Consider the following 14,913-nt stretch of genomic DNA (forward strand, 5'->3'; position numbering starts at 1 on the left):
AGTGGGACACAGACACATCTCTCAGTGGAACACAGACACATCTCTCAGTGGGACACAGAAACATCTCTCAGTGGAACACAGACACATATCTCAGTGGGACACAGAAACATCTCTCAGTGAAATACAGACACATCTCTCAGTGGAACACAGACACATCTCTCAGTGGGACACAGAAACATCTCTAAGCGGGACACAGAAAATCTCTCAGTGGAACACAGAAACATCTCTCAGTGGAACACAGACACATCTCTCAGTGGGACACAGAAACATCTCTCAGTGGAACACTGACACATCTCTCAGTGGAACACAGAAACATCTCTCAGTGGAAAACAGACACATCTCTCAGTGGGACACAGACACATATCTCATTGGAACACAGACACATCTCTCAGTGGAACACAGAAACATCTCTCAGTGGAACACAGAAACATCTCTCAGTGGGACACAGAAACATCTCTCAGTGGAACACAGACACATCTCTCAGTGGGACACAGACACATCTCTCAGTGGAACACAGATACATCTCTCAGTGGGACACAGAAACATCTCTCAGTGGAACACAGACACATATCTCAGTGGGACACAGAAACATCTCTCAGTGAAATACAGACACATCTCTCAGTGGAACACAGACACATCTCTCAGTGGGACACAGAAACATCTCTAAGCGGGACACAGAAAATCTCTCAGTGGAACACAGAAACATCTCTCAGTGGAACACAGACACATCTCTCAGTGGGACACAGAAACATCTCTAAGTGGGACACAGACATATCTCTCAGTGGGACACAGAAACATCTCTAAGTGGGACACAGAAACATCTCTCAGTGGAACACAGACACATCTCTCAGTGGAACACAGACACATCTCTCAGTGGAACACAGACACATCTCTCAGTGGAACACAGACACATCTCTCAGTGGGACACAGAAACATCTCTAAGTGGGACACAGACACATCTCTCAGTGGGACACAGAAACATCTCTAAGTGGGACACAGAAACATCTCTCAGTGGAACACAGAAACATCTCTCAGTGGGACACAGACACATCTCTCAGTGGGACACAGACACATCTCTCAGTGGGACACAGACACATCTCTCAGTGGGACACAGACACATCTCTCAGTGGGATACTGGTGCACTGACTAGGGAGATCAACTCTAATAAACAATTTATTGAACTTATGAACATATACAAATAAGAATCTATGTGGATCATCAGATCTATACAAAAACATAACTCAGAATACCTACCACCTATCACCTACCACCTATCACCTACCACCTATCACCTACCACCTATCACCTACCACCTATCACCTACCACCTACCACCTATCACCTACCACCTATCACCTACCACCTATCACCTACCACCTATCGGAAACACTTTCTCACTCTAGCAAAATCATATCACACACACTCTTACTTCCAACTCCACCTCTAACTCTCTCATAGCCCTTACTCCAACTCTGACTATCTCAGAACCCTATCTCCAACTCTGACTATCTCAGAACCCTATCTCCAACTCTGACTATCTCAGAACCCTAGCTCCAACTCTGACTATCTCAGAACCCTATCTCCAACTCTGACTATCTCAGAGCCCTATCTCCAACTCTATCTCAGAACCCTATCTCCAACTCTGACTATCTCAGAACCCTAGCTTCAACTCTGACTATCTCAGAACCCTATCTCCAGCTCTGACTATCTCAGAACCCTATCTCCAACTCTGACTATCTCAGAACCCTATCTCCAACTCTGACTATCTCAGAGCCCTATCTCCAACTCTATCTCAGAACCCTAGCTCCAACTCTGACTATCTCAGAACCCTAGCTTCAACTCTGACTATCTCAGAACCCTATCTCCAGCTCTGACTATCTCAGAACCCTAGCTCCAACTCTGACTATCTCAGAACCCTAGCTCCAACTCTGACTATCTCAGAACCCTATCTCCAACTCTGTCTATCTCAGAACCCTATTTCCAACTCTGACTATCTCAGAACCCTAGCTCCAACTCTGACTATCTCAGAACCCTATCTCCAACTCTGACTATCTCAGAACCCTAGCTCCAACTCTGACTATCTCAGAACCCTAGCTCCAACTCTGACTATCTCAGAGCCCTATCTCAAACTCTGACTATCTCAGAACCCTATCTCCAACTCTGACTATCTCAGAACCCTAGCTCCAACTCTATCTCAGAGCCTTATCTCAAACTCTGACTATCTCAGAGCCCTATCTCAAACTCTGACTATCTCAGAACCCTATCTCAAACTCTGACTATCTCAGAACCCTAGCTGCAACTCTGACTAACTCTCTCAATTTCCCTTCATCAACTAACTTCCAATATTACGCACCTCCTATGCCCCTACACCCATTCACGTGCTCCTGTTGACCAGGATCTCACCCCTGGAGATAGTCAAGGTCCACATATCAGAGATCAAGTGACCCCCCAAAATTGAGCTCTACCATCAATATGAACCAACCTGGTTTTGTAAGAAGAAGAAATTACAACGTGCCAGGTGCCAGAGTGTCGCAGTCCTTAGTTGCCATCAATCATTCAGTAGACAGTTGTGGGACAAGGGTTTACAAAACTATGCTAAGACATGGGGCTTTAGGTCATTTTGAACTACAGCAACCATACTTAGCCAGTCTTGGGGCGCCTCTCCTCTCCATCAAGGATGTCCTAGCGCCACGCACTACAATTTCCCCCCTCCCCCTTCCTACACTCAAAGACAAGGGACAGATCACTCTGTCAGCGAATGTTGAGAGCCAATAAAGAAAAGATAAGCCGAGTGAGTATTGACCAGGAACCGCGCAGACGACGCGACTCCCCCTAAAACATCATCCACTCACCCCCCCTCTCGTGCCTCCATGGTTATCTAATGGGAGTAATATATACACTGGTATCAACACCTGGGGTTCAATCATGTTTCTTTATTAAAGAAGACCAAACTGTTGATCTTTAAGATTTCTTTGTATCAATCAATCAAATAGTAGCTCTACTAAAGATGTTCACACGATGAAGGTAAGTCACTAGCGCATACATTTTGTTTTTATATAACGCCCTGGCATTCTATAACTTTTGCGATGTTTTTAAAATGTGTTCACATTATACAGTTCAAAGACATTTAAAAGTTTGAACTTCGTTTTGTTTCGTTTTTCTTGTTCTTCTCCCATTTTTAGCGGCTCCGGAAGTCTTGTGTGGAATGTCTGTCCGTCCGTCCGTCCCGTTTAGATCTCGTAAACTTGAAAAGATAGTGAAAATCCAACATCATAATATTTTAGACTATTCAATGATCTAATGCAATGGCTACTTTTTTTTCTGAAAGCGAAAAATCTAATTTTTTAAATCACTTATGCAAACAGTTTTTTCATAAAACACACACTACTTTTACAACTATTTACTATTAATACAAATTTTTATAATGTATTTATCATTCCATATTGCAAACTAATGACCATGACTTTGAATCTTATGCACTCAATTTCGTTTGCAGCTTAGTCATATAGTTTATACAATTTTAATTGTCAGATAGTAGATTTATGGTATGTTTTTAAAACATTAGTTTCTTTGCTTTATCGGCAATGTTTTTTTTTATTGTTGACTAGATAGGCACTAAATGTAAGAAGTATTTAAGTCTACGAGAGGTTATGGTTCATTCTTCCTTGCTGGCCTATCCTTCAAGGGGCGTCACATCGAGGCTGGGAAGGATGACATGCACCAGACTTTCAATTTGTTCACATCTTTGTCACGCTGACCTATTCAGACAGGAGACAAGCAGGAGATCGTTGCATACATTGGGTGGGAGTGAAACCCCTGGCAATTTTATATTCAGTGTAAATTTTGTATAATGGAGTTAGCTTGTAATAGCTTGTAGTTCTGTTACAAATAGATTCTTTTCTCCTGATTTTATAGTAAAATGTATTCAATGTAGATGTAGACCAAACAAAAATTATTTTAAACATCCTTCAAGGGTCTAGGAAGTAAGTTTGACGAGTTTCCCTCCGTACGTCGACAGTTGAACTCCTTTTGCCTCCCCACTTTTCAAGTTATAAATATGATTCGAGGGAGGGGGGTGGGTAGATTGACCAAATGATGCAATGTTGTTTTTTTACGACCAACTCTCTGTCTCTGTTGTACGACCAACTCTATGTCTCTGTTGTACGACCAACTCTCTGTCTCTGTTGTACGACCAATTCTATGTCTCTGTTGTACGACCAACTCTATGTCTCTGTTGTACGACCAACTCTATGTCTCTGTTGTACGACCAATTCTATGTCTCTGTTGTACGACCAATTCTATGTCTCTGTTGTACGACCAACTCTATGTCTCTGTTGTACGACCAACTCTATGTCTCTGTTGTACGACCAACTCTCTGTCTCTGTTGTACGACCAATTCTATGTCTCTGTTGTACGACCAACTCTATGTCTCTGTTGTACGACCAACTCTATGTCTCTGTTGTACGACCAACTCTATGTCTCTGTTGTACGACCAATTCTATGTCTCTGTTGTACGACCAACTCTCTGTCTCTGTTGTACGACCAACTCTCTGTCTCTGTTGTACGACCAACTCTATGTCTCTGTTGTACGACCAACTCTCTGTCTCTGTTGTACGACCAACTCTCTGTCTCTGTTGTACGACCAACTCTATGTCTCTGTTGTACGACCAACTCTATGTCTCTGTTGTACGACCAACTCTATGTCTCTGTTGTACGACCAATTCTATGTCTCTGTTGTACGACCAACTCTCTGTCTCTGTTGTACGACCAACTCTCTGTCTCTGTTGTACGACCAACTCTCTGTCTCTGTTGTACGACCAATTCTATGTCTCTGTTGTACGACCAATTCTATGTCTCTGTTGTACGACCAATTCTATGTCTCTGTTGTACGACCAATTCTATGTCTCTGTTGTACGACCAATTCTATGTCTCTGTTGTACGACCAACTCTATGTCTCTGTTGTACGACCAACTCTCTGTCTCTGTTGTACGACCAACTCTATGTCTCTGTTGTACGACCAATTCTATGTCTCTGTTGTACGACCAACTCTATGTCTCTGTTGTACGACCAATTCTATGTCTCTGTTGTACGACCAACTCTATGTCTCTGTTGTACGACCAACTCTATGTCTCTGTTGTACGACCAATTCTATGTCTCTGTTGTACGACCAACTCTATGTCTCTGTTGTACGACCAATTCTATGTCTCTGTTGTACGACCAATTCTATGTCTCTGTTGTACGACCAACTCTATGTCTCTGTTGTACGACCAATTCTATGTCTCTGTTGTACGACCAATTCTATGTCTCTGTTGTACGACCAACTCTATGTCTCTGTTGTACGACCAACTCTCTGTCTCTGTTGTACGACCAACTCTATGTCTCTGTTGTACGACCAATTCTATGTCTCTGTTGTACGACCAATTCTATGTCTCTGTTGTACGACCAACTCTATGTCTCTGTTGTACGACCAATTCTATGTCTCTGTTGTACGACCAACTCTATGTCTCTGTTGTACGACCAACTCTATGTCTCTGTTGTACGACCAATTCTATGTCTCTGTTGTACGACCAACTCTATGTCTCTGTTGTACGACCAATTCTATGTCTCTGTTGTACGACCAATTCTATGTCTCTGTTGTACGACCAATTCTATGTCTCTGTTGTACGACCAACTCTCTGTCTCTGTTGTACGACCAACTCTATGTCTCTGTTGTACGACCAACTCTATGTCTCTGTTGTACGACCAACTCTATGTCTCTGTTGTACGACCAACTCTCTGTCTCTGTTGTACGACCAATTCTATGTCTCTGTTGTACGACCAACTCTCTGTCTCTGTTGTACGACCAATTCTATGTCTCTGTTGTACGACCAACTCTCTGTCTCTGTTGTACGACCAACTCTCTGTCTCTGTTGTACGACCAACTCTCTGTCTCTGTTGTACGACCAATTCTCTGTCTCTGTTGTACGACCAACTCTATGTCTCTGTTGTACGACCAACTCTATGTCTCTGTTGTACGACCAATTCTATGTCTCTGTTGTACGACCAACTCTCTGTCTCTGTTGTACGACCAACTCTCTGTCTCTGTTGTACGACCAACTCTATGTCTCTGTTGTACGACCAACTCTCTGTCTCTGTTGTACGACCAACTCTCTGTCTCTGTTGTACGACCAACTCTATGTCTCTGTTGTACGACCAATTCTATGTCTCTGTTGTACGACCAATTCTATGTCTCTGTTGTACGACCAATTCTATGTCTCTGTTGTACGACCAATTCTATGTCTCTGTTGTACGACCAACTCTATGTCTCTGTTGTACGACCAACTCTATGTCTCTGTTGTACGACCAATTCTATGTCTCTGTTGTACGACCAATTCTATGTCTCTGTTGTACGACCAACTCTATGTCTCTGTTGTACGACCAATTCTATGTCTCTGTTGTACGACCAACTCTATGTCTCTGTTGTACGACCAACTCTCTGTCTCTGTTGTACGACCAATTCTATGTCTCTGTTGTACGACCAATTCTATGTCTCTGTTGTACGACCAACTCTCTGTCTCTGTTGTACGACCAATTCTATGTCTCTGTTGTACGACCAACTCTCTGTCTCTGTTGTACGACCAATTCTATGTCTCTGTTGTACGACCAATTCTATGTCTCTGTTGTACGACCAATTCTATGTCTCTGTTGTACGACCAATTCTATGTCTCTGTTGTACGACCAACTCTATGTCTCTGTTGTACGACCAATTCTATGTCTCTGTTGTACGACCAACTCTCTGTCTCTGTTGTACGACCAATTCTATGTCTCTGTTGTACGACCAATTCTATGTCTCTGTTGTACGACCAATTCTATGTCTCTGTTGTACGACCAATTCTATGTCTCTGTTGTACGACCAACTCTCTGTCTCTGTTGTACGACCAATTCTATGTCTCTGTTGTACGACCAATTCTATGTCTCTGTTGTACGACCAATTCTATGTCTCTGTTGTACGACCAACTCTATGTCTCTGTTGTACGACCAATTCTATGTCTCTGTTGTACGACCAACTCTCTGTCTCTGTTGTACGACCAACTCTCTGTCTCTGTTGTACGACCAATTCTATGTCTCTGTTGTACGACCAACTCTCTGTCTCTGTTGTACGACCAACTCTCTGTCTCTGTTGTACGACCAACTCTATGTCTCTGTTGTACGACCAATTCTATGTCTCTGTTGTACGACCAATTCTATGTCTCTGTTGTACGACCAATTCTATGTCTCTGTTGTACGACCAATTCTATGTCTCTGTTGTACGACCAACTCTCTGTCTCTGTTGTACGACCAATTCTATGTCTCTGTTGTACGACCAATTCTATGTCTCTGTTGTACGACCAACTCTCTGTCTCTGTTGTACGACCAACTCTATGTCTCTGTTGTACGACCAATTCTATGTCTCTGTTGTACGACCAACTCTATGTCTCTGTTGTACGACCAACTCTCTGTCTCTGTTGTACGACCAATTCTCTGTCTCTGTTGCACGACCAATTCTATGTCTCTGTTGTACGACCAATTCTCTGTCTCTGTTGTACGACCAACTCTATGTCTCTGTTGTACGACCAATTCTATGTCTCTGTTGTACGACCAATTCTATGTCTCTGTTGTACGACCAATTCTATGTCTCTGTTGTACGACCAACTCTCTGTCTCTGTTGTACGACCAATTCTATGTCTCTGTTGTACGACCAATTCTATGTCTCTGTTGTACGACCAATTCTATGTCTCTGTTGTACGACCAATTCTATGTCTCTGTTGTACGACCAATTCTATGTCTCTGTTGTACGACCAATTCTATGTCTCTGTTGTACGACCAATTCTATGTCTCTGTTGTACGACCAATTCTATGTCTCTGTTGTACGACCAATTCTATGTCTCTGTTGTACGACCAACTCTCTGTCTCTGTTGTACGACCAATTCTATGTCTCTGTTGTACGACCAACTCTCTGTCTCTGTTGTACGACCAATTCTATGTCTCTGTTGTACGACCAACTCTCTGTCTCTGTTGTACGACCAACTCTATGTCTCTGTTGTACGACCAACTCTATGTCTCTGTTGTATGACCAACTCTATGTCTCTGTTGTACGACCAACTCTATGTCTCTGTTGTACGACCAATTCTATGTCTCTGTTGTACGACCAACTCTATGTCTCTGTTGTACGACCAACTCTATGTCTCTGTTGTACGACCAACTCTATGTCTCTGTTGTACGACCAATTCTATGTCTCTGTTGTACGACCAATTCTATGTCTCTGTTGTACGACCAATTCTATGTCTCTGTTGTACGACCAATTCTATGTCTCTGTTGTACGACCAATTCTATGTCTCTGTTGTACGACCAATTCTATGTCTCTGTTGTACGACCAACTCTCTGTCTCTGTTGTACGACCAATTCTATGTCTCTGTTGTACGACCAACTCTCTGTCTCTGTTGTACGACCAACTCTATGTCTCTGTTGTACGACCAACTCTATGTCTCTGTTGTATGACCAACTCTATGTCTCTGTTGTACGACCAACTCTATGTCTCTGTTGTACGACCAATTCTATGTCTCTGTTGTACGACCAACTCTATGTCTCTGTTGTACGACCAACTCTATGTCTCTGTTGTACGACCAACTCTATGTCTCTGTTGTACGACCAATTCTATGTCTCTGTTGTACGACCAATTCTATGTCTCTGTTGTACGACCAACTCTCTGTCTCTGTTGTACGACCAACTCTCTGTCTCTGTTGTACGACCAACTCTATGTCTCTGTTGTACGACCAATTCTATGTCTCTGTTGTACGACCAATTCTATGTCTCTGTTGTACGACCAATTCTATGTCTCTGTTGTACGACCAATTCTATGTCTCTGTTGTACGACCAATTCTATGTCTCTGTTGTACGACCAACTCTATGTCTCTGTTGTACGACCAATTCTCTGTCTCTGTTGTACGACCAATTCTATGTCTCTGTTGTACGACCAATTCTATGTCTCTGTTGTACGACCAATTCTATGTCTCTGTTGTACGACCAACTCTATGTCTCTGTTGTACGACCAACTCTCTGTCTCTGTTGTACGACCAACTCTCTGTCTCTGTTGTACGACCAACTCTATGTCTCTGTTGTACGACCAACTCTATGTCTCTGTTGTACGACCAACTCTATGTCTCTGTTGTACGACCAATTCTATGTCTCTGTTGTACGACCAATTCTATGTCTCTGTTGTACGACCAACTCTCTGTCTCTGTTGTACGACCAACTCTATGTCTCTGTTGTACGACCAACTCTATGTCTCTGTTGTACGACCAATTCTATGTCTCTGTTGTACGACCAACTCTCTGTCTCTGTTGTACGACCAACTCTATGTCTCTGTTGTACGACCAACTCTATGTCTCTGTTGTACGACCAATTCTATGTCTCTGTTGTACGACCAACTCTCTGTCTCTGTTGTACGACCAACTCTATGTCTCTGTTGTACGACCAATTCTCTGTCTCTGTTGTACGACCAACTCTCTGTCTCTGTTGTACGACCAATTCTATGTCTCTGTTGTACGACCAATTCTATGTCTCTGTTGTACGACCAACTCTCTGTCTCTGTTGTACGACCAACTCTATGTCTCTGTTGTACGACCAATTCTCTGTCTCTGTTGTACGACCAATTCTATGTCTCTGTTGTACGACCAATTCTATGTCTCTGTTGTACGACCAACTCTATGTCTCTGTTGTACGACCAACTCTCTGTCTCTGTTGTACGACCAATTCTATGTCTCTGTTGTACGACCAATTCTATGTCTCTGTTGTACGACCAACTCTCTGTCTCTGTTGTACGACCAATTCTATGTCTCTGTTGTACGACCAACTCTATGTCTCTGTTGTACGACCAATTCTATGTCTCTGTTGTATGACCAACTCTCTGTCTCTGTTGTACGACCAACTCTATGTCTCTGTTGTACGACCAATTCTCTGTCTCTGTTGTACGACCAATTCTATGTCTCTGTTGTACGACCAACTCTATGTCTCTGTTGTACGACCAACTCTATGTCTCTGTTGTACGACCAATTCTCTGTCTCTGTTGTACGACCAATTCTATGTCTCTGTTGTACGACCAATTCTATGTCTCTGTTGTACGACCAACTCTATGTCTCTGTTGTACGACCAATTCTATGTCTCTGTTGTACGACCAACTCTATGTCTCTGTTGTACGACCAATTCTCTGTCTCTGTTGTACGACCAATTCTATGTCTCTGTTGTACGACCAATTCTATGTCTCTGTTGTACGACCAACTCTCTGTCTCTGTTGTACGACCAATTCTCTGTCTCTGTTGTACGACCAATTCTATGTCTCTGTTGTACGACCAACTCTATGTCTCTGTTGTACGACCAACTCTCTGTCTCTGTTGTACGACCAATTCTATGTCTCTGTTGTACGACCAATTCTATGTCTCTGTTGTACGACCAATTCTATGTCTCTGTTGTACGACCAATTCTATGTCTCTGTTGTACGACCAACTCTATGTCTCTGTTGTACGACCAATTCTATGTCTCTGTTGTACGACCAACTCTCTGTCTCTGTTGTACGACCAACTCTCTGTCTCTGTTGTACGACCAATTCTATGTCTCTGTTGTACGACCAACTCTCTGTCTCTGTTGTACGACCAACTCTCTGTCTCTGTTGTACGACCAATTCTATGTCTCTGTTGTACGACCAACTCTATGTCTCTGTTGTACGACCAATTCTATGTCTCTGTTGTACGACCAACTCTATGTCTCTGTTGTACGACCAACTCTCTGTCTCTGTTGTACGACCAACTCTCTGTCTCTGTTGTACGACCAACTCTATGTCTCTGTTGTACGACCAACTCTCTGTCTCTGTTGTACGACCAATTCTATGTCTCTGTTGTACGACCAACTCTCTGTCTCTGTTGTACGACCAACTCTCTGTCTCTGTTGTACGACCAACTCTATGTCTCTGTTGTACGACCAACTCTCTGTCTCTGTTGTACGACCAATTCTATGTCTCTGTTGTACGACCAACTCTATGTCTCTGTTGTACGACCAACTCTATGTCTCTGTTGTACGACCAATTCTATGTCTCTGTTGTACGACCAACTCTATGTCTCTGTTGTACGACCAACTCTCTGTCTCTGTTGTACGACCAATTCTATGTCTCTGTTGTACGACCAACTCTATGTCTCTGTTGTACGACCAACTCTCTGTCTCTGTTGTACGACCAATTCTATGTCTCTGTTGTACGACCAACTCTATGTCTCTGTTGTACGACCAACTCTATGTCTCTGTTGTACGACCAACTCTATGTCTCTGTTGTACGACCAATTCTATGTCTCTGTTGTACGACCAACTCTCTGTCTCTGTTGTACGACCAACTCTATGTCTCTGTTGTACGACCAACTCTCTGTCTCTGTTGTACGACCAACTCTATGTCTCTGTTGTACGACCAATTCTATGTCTCTGTTGTACGACCAACTCTATGTCTCTGTTGTACGACCAACTCTCTGTCTCTGTTGTACGACCAACTCTATGTCTCTGTTGTACGACCAACTCTCTGTCTCTGTTGTACGACCAACTCTATGTCTCTGTTGTACGACCAACTCTATGTCTCTGTTGTACGACCAACTCTATGTCTCTGTTGTACGACCAATTCTATGTCTCTGTTGTACGACCAATTCTATGTCTCTGTTGTACGACCAACTCTATGTCTCTGTTGTACGACCAACTCTCTGTCTCTGTTGTACGACCAACTCTATGTCTCTGTTGTACGACCAACTCTATGTCTCTGTTGTACGACCAATTCTCTGTCTCTGTTGTACGACCAACTCTCTGTCTCTGTTGTACGACCAATTCTCTGTCTCTGTTGTACGACCAATTCTATGTCTCTGTTGTACGACCAACTCTATGTCTCTGTTGTACGACCAACTCTCTGTCTCTGTTGTACGACCAATTCTATGTCTCTGTTGTACGACCAATTCTATGTCTCTGTTGTACGACCAATTCTATGTCTCTGTTGTACGACCAATTCTATGTCTCTGTTGTACGACCAACTCTATGTCTCTGTTGTACGACCAATTCTATGTCTCTGTTGTACGACCAACTCTCTGTCTCTGTTGTACGACCAACTCTCTGTCTCTGTTGTACGACCAATTCTATGTCTCTGTTGTACGACCAACTCTATGTCTCTGTTGTACGACCAACTCTATGTCTCTGTTGTACGACCAATTCTATGTCTCTGTTGTACGACCAACTCTCTGTCTCTGTTGTACGACCAACTCTCTGTCTCTGTTGTACGACCAACTCTATGTCTCTGTTGTACGACCAATTCTATGTCTCTGTTGTACGACCAACTCTCTGTCTCTGTTGTACGACCAATTCTATGTCTCTGTTGTACGACCAATTCTATGTCTCTGTTGTACGACCAACTCTATGTCTCTGCTGTACGACCAACTCTCTGTCTCTGTTGTACGACCAATTCTATGTCTCTGTTGTACGACCAACTCTCTGTCTCTGTTGTACGACCAACTCTCTGTCTCTGTTGTACGACCAACTCTATGTCTCTGTTGTACGACCAATTCTATGTCTCTGTTGTACGACCAACTCTCTGTCTCTGTTGTACGACCAATTCTATGTCTCTGTTGTACGACCAACTCTCTGTCTCTGTTGTACGACCAATTCTATGTCTCTGTTGTACGACCAACTCTATGTCTCTGTTGTACGACCAATTCTATGTCTCTGTTGTACGACCAACTCTATGTCTCTGTTGTACGACCAACTCTATGTCTCTGTTGTACGACCAACTCTCTGTCTCTGTTGTACGACCAATTCTATGTCTCTGTTGTACGACCAACTCTATGTCTCTGTTGTACGACCAACTCTATGTCTCTGTTGTACGACCAACTCTATGTCTCTGTTGTACGACCAATTCTATGTCTCTGTTGTACGACCAACTCTCTGTCTCTGTTGTACGACCAACTCTATGTCTCTGTTGTACGACCAACTCTCTGTCTCTGTTGTACGACCAATTCTATGTCTCTGTTGTACGACCAATTCTATGTCTCTGTTGTACGACCAACTCTCTGTCTCTGTTGTACGACCAACTCTCTGTCTCTGTTGTACGACCAACTCTATGTCTCTGTTGTACGACCAATTCTATGTCTCTGTTGTACGACCAATTCTATGTCTCTGTTGTACGACCAACTCTATGTCTCTGTTGTACGACCAACTCTATGTCTCTGTTGTACGACCAACTCTCTGTCTCTGTTGTACGACCAACTCTATGTCTCTGTTGTACGACCAATTCTATGTCTCTGTTGTACGACCAACTCTATGTCTCTGTTGTACGACCAACTCTATGTCTCTGTTGTACGACCAACTCTATGTCTCTGTTGTACGACCAATTCTATGTCTCTGTTGTACGACCAACTCTATGTCTCTGTTGTACGACCAACTCTATGTCTCTGTTGTACGACCAACTCTATGTCTCTGTTGTACGACCAACTCTATGTCTCTGTTGTACGACCAACTCTATGTCTCTGTTGTACGACCAACTCTATGTCTCTGTTGTACGACCAACTCTCTGTCTCTGTTGTACGACCAACTCTATGTCTCTGTTGTACGACCAACTCTATGTCTCTGTTGTACGACCAACTCTATGTCTCTGTTGTACGACCAATTCTATGTCTCTGTTGTACGACCAACTCTATGTCTCTGTTGTACGACCAATTCTATGTCTCTGTTGTACGACCAATTCTATGTCTCTGTTGTACGACCAACTCTCTGTCTCTGTTGTACGACAAATTCTATGTCTCTGTTGTACGACCAACTCTATGTCTCTGTTGTACGACCAATTCTATGTCTCTGTTGTACGACCAATTCTATGTCTCTGTTGTACGACCAATTCTATGTCTCTGTTGTACGACCAACTCTATGTCTCTGTTGTACGACCAATTCTATGTCTCTGTTGTACGACCAATTCTATGTCTCTGTTGTACGACCAACTCTCTGTCTCTGTTGTACGACCAACTCTCTGTCTCTGTTGTACGACCAATTCTATGTCTCTGTTGTACGACCAACTCTATGTCTCTGTTGTACGACCAACTCTCTGTCTCTGTTGTACGACCAACTCTCTGTCTCTGTTGTACGACCAACTCTATGTCTCTGTTGTACGACCAATTCTATGTCTCTGTTGTACGACCAACTCTCTGTCTCTGTTGTACGACCAACTCTATGTCTCTGTTGTACGACCAACTCTATGTCTCTGTTGTACGACCAACTCTCTGTCTCTGTTGTTCGACCAACTCTATGTCTCTGTTGTACGACCAATTCTATGTCTCTGTTGTACGACCAACTCTCTGTCTCTGTTGTACGACCAACTCTCTGTCTCTGTTGTACGACCAACTCTATGTCTCTGTTGTACGACCAACTCTATGTCTCTGTTGTACGACCAATTCTATGTCTCTGTTGTACGACCAATTCTATGTCTCTGTTGTACGACCAACTCTATGTCTCTGTTGTACGACCAACTCTATGTCTCTGTTGTACGACCAACTCTATGTCTCTGTTGTACGACCAACTCTATGTCTCTGTTGTACGACCAACTCTATGTCTCTGTTGTACGACCAACTCTCTGTCTCTGTTGTTCGACCAACTCTATGTCTCTGTTGTACGACCAATTCTATGTCTCTGTTGTACGACCAACTCTCTGTCTCTGTTGTACGACCAACTCTCTGTCTCTGTTGTACGACCAACTCTATGTCTCTGTTGTACGACCAACTCTATGTCTCTGTTGTACGACCAATTCTATGTCTCTGTTGTACGACCAATTCTATGTCTCTGTTGTACGACCAACTCTATGTCTCTGTTGTACGACCAATTCTATGTCTCTGTTGTA

General features: G+C 43.1%; 1 protein-coding gene across 1 annotated transcript in view; it reads left to right on the forward strand.

Annotated features, from left to right (window-relative positions):
* The first annotated feature begins 2,718 nt into the window (after positions 1–2,718).
* Positions 2,719–14,913, forward strand: part of LOC106072478 (parapinopsin-like) — a 65,910-nt gene continuing 53,715 nt past the window's right edge. Inside the window, exon 1 of the mRNA XM_056021136.1 lies at positions 2,719–3,023. The gene's annotated coding sequence lies outside the window, so the exon portion shown is untranslated. The remainder of the gene's footprint in view (positions 3,024–14,913) is intronic.

This window comes from Biomphalaria glabrata, chromosome 2 (genome assembly GCF_947242115.1).
Source record: "Biomphalaria glabrata chromosome 2, xgBioGlab47.1, whole genome shotgun sequence".
Taxonomy (NCBI): domain Eukaryota; kingdom Metazoa; phylum Mollusca; class Gastropoda; family Planorbidae; genus Biomphalaria; species Biomphalaria glabrata.